General features: G+C 35.5%; 1 non-coding gene across 1 annotated transcript; it reads right to left on the bottom strand.

Annotated features, from left to right (window-relative positions):
- Window positions 1-4813: 4813 nt before the first annotated feature.
- LOC137208183 (U6 spliceosomal RNA) lies at window positions 4814-4920 on the bottom strand. The gene has a single exon (XR_010935521.1). It is a non-coding gene; the product is annotated as a U6 spliceosomal RNA (small nuclear RNA).
- Window positions 4921-8904: the final 3984 nt, after the last annotated feature.

The following is an 8904-nucleotide window of genomic DNA, read 5'->3' as shown; positions in this document are numbered from 1 at the left end:
CATGTATCAATCACACAAAATCAATTCCTTTTTGCTGCCAAGTAGTAAACCACAATTTATCCATTCTCCTGTTGTTGGTCATTTGGGCTATTTCTAGCGTTTAGTTATCATGAATAAAATGTCTATGAATAGTTTTATACAAGTATTTTATGTTTTCATATCTCTTAGGTTAGTAGCTAAGAGTAGAACTGCTTAATTATGAACTAAGTGTATATTACTTGTATAAGTAATCGTTAAAGGATTTTCCAAAGTGGTGGTAGCACTTGACATTTTCACAGTAATTTATGAGAAGCCTGATTGTTCTATATTCTCAGCAGCCCTTGATATTGTCAGTTTTTAATTTTAGTCATTCTGTGGGTATGAAATGGGCTAAATTCATTGTGGTATTAAATTGCATTTCTCTGGTCACTAATAATGCTAAGTACCTTTGCACGAACATATCGGCCACTTGTATATCTTTTTTGGTGAAGTATCTGCGGTGTGCTCCAAGGACAAAGAAAAAGATAAACTCAAAGAGCCAATATTGCCAGAACAAAGAGTTACAGGACTCCTATCACTCTGTCACAGTGTGACCATTGCAATGTCCCAGAACCCTCCCAAGAAGCATGCCCTGTCCCTTTCCCATCCCATATAAGGAAAGACATTTGCCCCGTTTTTCTTCCACTCAGCACACTGAAAGTATACATACTCTGCCCAGTCAGCAGATGACTTAACAGGTTCCCTGGCTATAAAAACAGGCAAGCAACCCATGCTCATTGTTGGCTCTCCCTGGCTACCAGGAAGTCGGCCTGCTGTTTTTGCAGTGACCCTTCTCTTTAATAAACTCTATCTTCCTTACATTCTGCCTTGTGTCTGGAAATTCTTTTCCAACCCGCGTGTGGACCACAACAGTATCTATGCAAATATTTTACTCATATTTTATAGGGCTATCTTTTTCATTTTGATTTATAGTAGTTATGTATATATTTGGGCTATAAGTCCTTTTTCAAATATATGTACTGTAAATATTTTCTCCCAATCTGTTGCTTGCATTTTCACTTTACTAAAAGGAGTCTTTTAATGAGCAGAGCTGAAATCTTTAATTTTTATAAAATCCAGTTTATCATCCTTTTCCTCTATAGTTAGCATTTTTGGACCCTAAGAACCCGTGCTTGCACCAAGGTCCCATAGACATTTTCCAGTGATTTATCTTTTAAATTTAGGTCAGTGATCCACATTAAAACAATTTTGTATGGTGTGACGATAGAGTCAAGATTCATTTTTTTCCCATATGGTTATCAAGTTGTTCCAGTATCATTTGTTGGAAAGAGCTTCGTTTCCCCGTGGAATTACACTGGGGCTTTCATCACATTTCAATTGGCCATATATGTGTGAATCTATTTCTAGACTCTATATTCTGTTACATTATCTGTTTGTCTAACCACATGCCAATACCATACTGAAATAATTACTGTATCATTATGGCCATTCTTGAAATCAAGTGGTGCAGGTCCATCAACATTGTTTATCTATTACATTCTCATGTGGGCTATTCTAGGTTCTTTATATCTCCATATAATTTTTTTTTTTTTTTTTGCGGTACGAGGGCCTCTCACTGCTGTGGCCTCTCCCGTTGTGGAGCACAGGCTCCGGACGCGCAGGCTCAGTGGCCATGGCTCACGGGCGCAGCCGCTCCGCGGCATGTGGGATCTTCCCGGACCGGGGCACGAACCCGCGTCCCCTGCATCGGCAGGCGGACTCTCAATCACTGCGCCACCAGGGAAGCCCCATATAAATTTTTGAACAGCTTTACTGAGATATAATAACTGACATACAATTAACTGCATATATTTTAAGTGTAAAATTTGATAGGATTTGAAATATATGTATGTACCTGTGAAACCATCCCCACTATCAGGCAAATGAATATATCCATCGTCCCCTGAAGTTTCCTTTGGTCCCTTTGTAATGGCTACGTTCCCTCCTCCCCTCCCTCCAGACAACCCCTGACATGCTTTCTGCGCTCAGATTAGTATGTACTTTCTAGAGTTTACTTATATGGAATCTACTGTAGGTACATTTTTTTAATCTGATATCTTTCACTCAATTTTTCCGAGACCCATACATATTAAGTGTATCAATAATTCTCTTCTTTCATTGCTCAGTAGCATTTCATTCTATGAATATACTAAAATTTATTTATCCATCTACTGATTGCTGGAGATCTGGGGTTGTTTCCCATTTGGAGGTATTAAAAACAGACCCACTGTGAATATTCGTGCACAAGTATGTTTGTCAACATGTGCTTTCTTTTCTCTTGTGTAAATATCTGAGAGTGGCATGGCCAGAACATATGGTGGGGGTATGTTTCACGTTTTAGGAACCGCCAAACTGATTTTCAAAGTGCTGTGGTGTTTTGCATCCACACCAGCCATATATGAGAGTTTCAGTTGTTCCACATTTTTGTTAGCGTTTGGTTTGGTCAGTCTTTTCATTTTAATCGTACTCTGTAGCATGCAGTGCTATTTCATTGTGGTTTTTTCATTTTTATTTTATATTGGAGTATAGTTGATTTGCAATGTTGTGTTAGTTTCAGGTGTACAGCAAAGTGATTCAGTCATACATATACATATATCTATTCTTTCTCAGATTCTTTTCCCATAGAGGTTATTATAGAGTATTGAGTAGAGTTCCCTGTGCTATACAGTAGATCCTTGTTGGTTATCTATTTTATATACAGCAGTGTGTATATGTTAATCCCAAACTCCTAATTTATTCCTCCCCTGCTTTCCTCTTTGGTAACCGTAAGTCTGATTTCCATGTCTGTTTCTGTCTTATAAATAAGTTTTTTAGATTTTAGTTTTTTGTATCATTGTTTTAGATTTCACATATAAGCGACAACATATGACATTTGTCTTTGACTTACTTCACTTAGTATGATCATGTCTAGGTCCATCAATGTTGCTGCAAATGGCATTATTTCATTCTTTTTTATGGCTGAGTAATATTCCATATATATATATATATATATACATATACCACATCTTCTTTATCCAGTCTTCTGTCAATGGACATTTAGGTTGCTTCCATGTCTTGGCTATTGTAAATAGTGCTACTATGAACATTGTGGTGCATGTATCTTTTCAAATTATGGTTTTCTCTGGGCATAAGCTCAAGAGTGGGACTGCTAGATCATATGATAGCTCTATTTTTTGTTTTTTTAAGGAAACTCCATGCTGTGGTTTTAATCCGTAGTTCATATATGATACAAATGTTGAGCCTATTTTTCTGTTTATTTGCCATCTATATGTCTTCCTTGGTGAAGTGTATATTCAAGTATTTTGTGCACTTTAAAAATTCGTTGTTTTATTTTTTAACATCTTTATTGGAGTATAATTGCTTTACAATGGTGTGTTAGTTTCTGCTTTATAACAAAGTGAATCAGCTATACATATACATATATCCGCATATATCCTCCCTCTTGTGTCTCTCTCCCACCCTCCCTATCCCACCCCTCTAGGTGGTCACAAAGCACTGAGCTGATCTCCCTGTGCTATGTGGCTGTATTTGATAGTATATATAAGTCCATGCCAATCTCTCACTTCATCCCACCTTACCCTTCCCCCTCCCCGTGTCCTCAAGTCCATTCTTTATGTCTGCATCTTTATTCCTGTCCTGTCCCTAGGTTCTTCAGAACCTTTTTTTTTTTTTTTTTAGATTCCATATGTGTGTGTTAGCATACAGTATTTGTTTTCCTCTTTCTGACTTACTTCACTCTGTATGACAGACTCTAAGTCCATCCACCTCACTACAAATAACTCAATTTCGTTCCTTTTTATGGCTGAATAATATTCCATTGTATATATGAGCCACATCTTTATCCATTCATCTGTCGATGGACAATTAGGTTGCTTCCACATCCTGGCTATTGTAAATAGAGCTGCAATGGGCATTGTGGTACATGACTCTTTTTGAATTATGGTTTTCTCAGGGTATATGCCCCATAGTGGGATTGCTGGGTCGTATGGTAGTTCTATTTTTAGTTTTTTAAGGAACTTCCATACTGTTCTCCATAGTGGCTGTATCAATTTACGTTCCCACCAATAGTTCAAGAGGGTTCTCTTTTCTCCACACCCTCTCCAGCATTTATTGTTTGTAGATTTTTTGATGATGGCCATTCTGACTGGTGTGAGGTGATACCTCACTGTAGTTTTGATTTGCATTTCTCTAATGATTAGTGATGTTGAGCATCCGTTCATGTGTTTGTTGGCAATCTGTATATCTTCTTTGGAGAAATGTCTACTTAGGTCTTCCACCCATTTTTGGATTGGGTTGTTTGTTCTTTTGCTATTGAGCTGTATGAGATGCTTGTAAATTTTGGAGATTAATCCTTTGTCAGTTGCTTCATTTGCAAATGTTTTCTCCCATTCTTACAGTTGCCTTTTCGTCTTGTTTATGGATTCCTTTGCTGTGTAAAAGCTTTTAAGTTTCATTAGGTCCCATTTGTTTATTTTTGTTTTTATTTCCATTTCTCTAGGAGGTGGGTCAAAAAGGATTTTGCTGTGATTTATGTCATAGAGTGTTCTGCCTATGTTTTCCTCTAAGAGTTTTAAAGTGTCTGGAGGTGGGTCAAAAAAGATCTTGCTGTGATTTATGTCATAGAGTGTTCTGCCTATGTTTTCCTCTAACAGTTTTTATAGAGTCTGGCCTTACATTTAGGTCTTTAATCCATTTGGAGTTTGTTTTTGTGTATGGTGTTAGGGAGTGTTCTAATTTCATTCTTTTACATGTAGCTGTCCAGTTTCCCCAGCACCACTTATTGAAGAGGCTGTCTAAAAATATGGAACGCTTCACGAATTTGCGTGTCATCCTTTCGCAAGGGCCATGCTAATCTTCTCTGTATTGTTCCAATTTTAGTATATGTGCTGCCGAAGCAAACACAGGTTTTGTTTTTTTACTACTGAGTTTTGAACATTTTTGTATATTCTAGATACAAGTCCTTTGTCAGATATATGCTTTGAAAATATTTTCTCCTAATCTGTAATTTGTCCTTTCATTCTCTTAAGAGTGTCTTTTGAAGAGCAGTTTCCAATTTGGTGAAGCATAATTTATCAATTTGTTCTTTCGTGAATCACACTGTTAATATCATATCCAAGAAATCTTTGCCTAACTCAAGGTCACAAAAATATTCTCTTATATTTTCCTTTAGAAGATTTATGGTTTTAGGTTTTACATTTAGGTCTAAAACCTGTTTTGAGTTAATTTTTGTATATGGTGCAAGTCAGATCAAAGTCCAACTTATGGGCTACTGGTACCCAATTGACCAAGCACCATTTGTTGAAAAGACCTCCATTTCCCCATTTTTGTACTCTTGTCAAAAATCAGTTTTGCAGTCCAATTTTAAACTCACTGTTCTGTTCCATTAAAGTATTTGTCCATCTTTGGTCCATATCATACTATAGCTTTTTTTTTTACATAGTCACAAAACATTATTTCTTGTGATAGGGACTTTGAAGATCTACTCTCTTAGCAGCTTTCCAATATGCAACACAGTATTATTAATTATAGTTACCATGCTCTACATTGTATCCCATTGACTTATTAATTTTATAACTGAAGATTGTACCTTTTGACCCCTTCACCCACTTTACCCACTCCTCCACCCCCACCTCTGGCAACCACCAGTCTATTCTCTGTATCTGTGAGCTTGGTTTTTGTTGATGTTTGTGTCATTTGTTTGTTTTTAATTCCACATGTAAGGGAGATCATACAGTGTTTATATTTATCTGTCTGCTTTAATTCACTTAGCATAATGCCCTCAAGGTCCATCCATGTTGTCGTAAATTGCAAGATTTCATTCTTTTTTTATGGTTGAATAGTACTTCATTGTATATATACACCACATTTTTTCATCCATTCATCCAGCAATGGACACTTAGGTTGTTTCCACGTCTGGGCTATTGCAAATAATGGTGCAATGAACATGGGGTGGTGTATATATCTTTTCAAATTAGTGTTTTTACATGATAGTTTTTTAATAAGTCTGGAAATCAGAGTTAACCTCCTAACTTTTATTTTTTCAAAGTTATTGTGGCCATGTTAGGTCCTATGCATTTTTATGTAAACTTTATAATTGGCTTTTCCATTTCTACCAAAAATAAAGCCTGTTGGGTTTTTTATTGTGATTGCATTAAATCTATAGATCGATTTGGGTCGATTTGCAATTTTAACAATACTTAGTTTTCTGATTCATGAACAAGAGACTTCTTCTCAATTGTTCACCTCAATGGTTTCCTGTCTCTCAGGGATCACTGTCCGTCTTTGCCTGATGTTGAGGGTCTTGAAAAACATTGTTTTATATGTTTGTCTTCTTACTGTTGTTTCAGAGGAAAGAGTGCATTTGATCCCTGTTACTCCATCTTAGCTGGAGGTGGAAGTCCATTTCTATATAAATTTTAGAATCAGTTTATCAAATTCTATTAGAAAGCCTGCTGAGATATTGATTGAGATTATGTTGAATCTGTAGACCAATATGGGGAGAATTGACATTCTAATAACACTGAGTCTCCAACTTATGACTATGGCACGGCTCCCCATGTATTTGCGTCTTCTTTAATTTACGAACACAATACATTTAATTTTTTATGTTTTATGTTCTTTTAAATGGTATTATGTTTAAATTTTATTTTTCAGTTGTTCTTGCTAGCATTTAGAAATAAATTTGATTTTTGTATACTCACCATTTATCTTGAAACTTTGCTAAATTAACTTATTACTTCTAGAATAAGGGGGTTTTGGGGTAGATTTTTAAAAGAGATTTTCATATACAGAATCATGTTATCTGAGAATAAAGAAAGTTTACTTCTTCCTTTGTAATTTTTATATCTTTTACACTTCCCTTGCTTTATTGCAATTGCTATGACCTCCAGAACAATGTGGAATAGAAGTAGTAAGAGTGAAAATCTTTGCCTTATTTTTCATCTTGGGGGAGAAAGTTCAGGCTTTCACTATCAAGTGTGATATTAGCTATGGGTTTTTGTTTTTTTTTTTTGGTACATTTCCTTTTTTGTGGAAGTTTTCTAATATTACTAGTTCACTGAGAGTTTTTTTTTAATTTTTAAATCATAGGTAAACATTGAACATTATAAATGCTTTTTATGCATCTATCAGATAGATGATCATATCATTTTTCTCTTTAATTTGTTAATGGGATGACTTACCCTGAACTATTTTTTAAATTGTTAACTGAAATTTGCATTCCAGACATGAACTTAAGTTGGCCATTATGTATTATCATTTTATATACTGTTGGATTTGATTTGCTAATATTTTGAAAATTTTTGCCTCCAGTCCCTGAACAATATTGGTCTGTAATTTTCTGTTTCTTATAATATGCTTTTCAGATTTTGGTATCAGATGGTCCTCATAAAATGCATTGGGAAACGTTCATTCCTATTTTCTGAAAAACTTTGCCTAGCGTTGGTATTATTTCTTCCTTAAAAGTCTGATGAAATAAAAAATGAAGCCATCTGGGCCTGAAGTTTCGTGGGCCTTTAATTATAAATTCAAGTTCCATAATAAATAAATATAGGAATTTTCAGATTTTCTGTTTTTTCTTATCTTTAGTAAGTTGAGTTTTTCAAGGGAATTTTCCATTTCATATAAGTTGTTGAATAAATTTGCATAAATTTGCTCATGATGTTCCCTTATTATCTTAGTAGTGTCTGTAAAATAGTAGTGATGGTCTCTCTTTCATTCCTGATATTGAAGGTTTGATTTTTCTCTATTTTAAAAAATCAGTCTTGCTAGATTTGTATCCATTTATTAATGTTTTTAAAGAAGTGACTTTTGGGTTTCTTGGCTTTTTATATTGCTTGGCCATATTCTATGTAATCTACTTCCATGCTATCTTAACATAGAAGATAAGTCATTGATTTCAAATTTGTATTCTTTTTTTTTTTTTTTTTTTGCGGTACGCGGACCTCTCACTGCTGTGGCCTCTCCCGTTGCAGAGCAACAGGCTCCGGACGCGCAGGCTCAGCGGCCATGGCCCACAGGCACAGCTGCTCCGTGGCACGTGGGATCCTCCCAGACCGGGGCACGAACCCGTGTCCCCTGCATCAGCAGGCGGACTCCCAACCACTGCACCACCAGGGAAGCCCCTGTATTCTTTTTTAATATAAACATTTTAACCTACAATGTTCCTTTAAAATTGATTTAGCTGAGTCCCACATATCTTTTAAAATATTAATTTTAAGAATACTTTTAGATTTATAAAAATTTTAGAAAGACAGTACAAAGAGTTCCTGTACACTACATACCTAGCTTCCCTATTGTTAATATCTCACAGGTATGATGTAAGTATGCATACAGATATAAGACAGATTTGTCACACTAATGAACAAATACTGATACATTATTATTAACTAAAGTCCATACTTTATGTGGATTTCCTAAGTTTTTGCCAAATGCCCTTTTTTAGTTCCAGGATCCCATCCAGGGCACACGCAACATTTTGTCATCATGTCTCTTAAGGTTCCTCTGTGACCATTTTTCAGACTTCCCTTGTTTTTGATGATTTTGACAGTTTTGAGGACTACTGGTTAGGTATTTTGTAAATGTGTGTACCCCACGTATTTTGACATGTTGCATTTTCATCAAGTTTGAGATTTTTCTAATTTCTCTTGTCTTTTTTACCCACCCATTGGTTATTTAGAAGTGCATTGCTTCATATCCCCAAATTCGAAAATTTCTAGTTATCTTTTCTGTATTGATTTCTACTTTAATTCCATTGCAGTCAGAGAACTTACTCTTCATTAATTCTTCTGAAATACTATACTAAAATTTGCTTTATAACACAACATATGTTCTGTCTTGATGAAGTTTCATGGGCAAGAGGAAAGAATGTGTATTCTGCATTTGTTG

Source organism: Pseudorca crassidens, chromosome 1, assembly GCF_039906515.1.
Source record: "Pseudorca crassidens isolate mPseCra1 chromosome 1, mPseCra1.hap1, whole genome shotgun sequence".
NCBI lineage: Eukaryota > Metazoa > Chordata > Mammalia > Artiodactyla > Delphinidae > Pseudorca > Pseudorca crassidens.
Note: the sequence above shows the minus strand (reverse complement) of the source record. Positions and strands in the feature narration are given on the sequence as shown.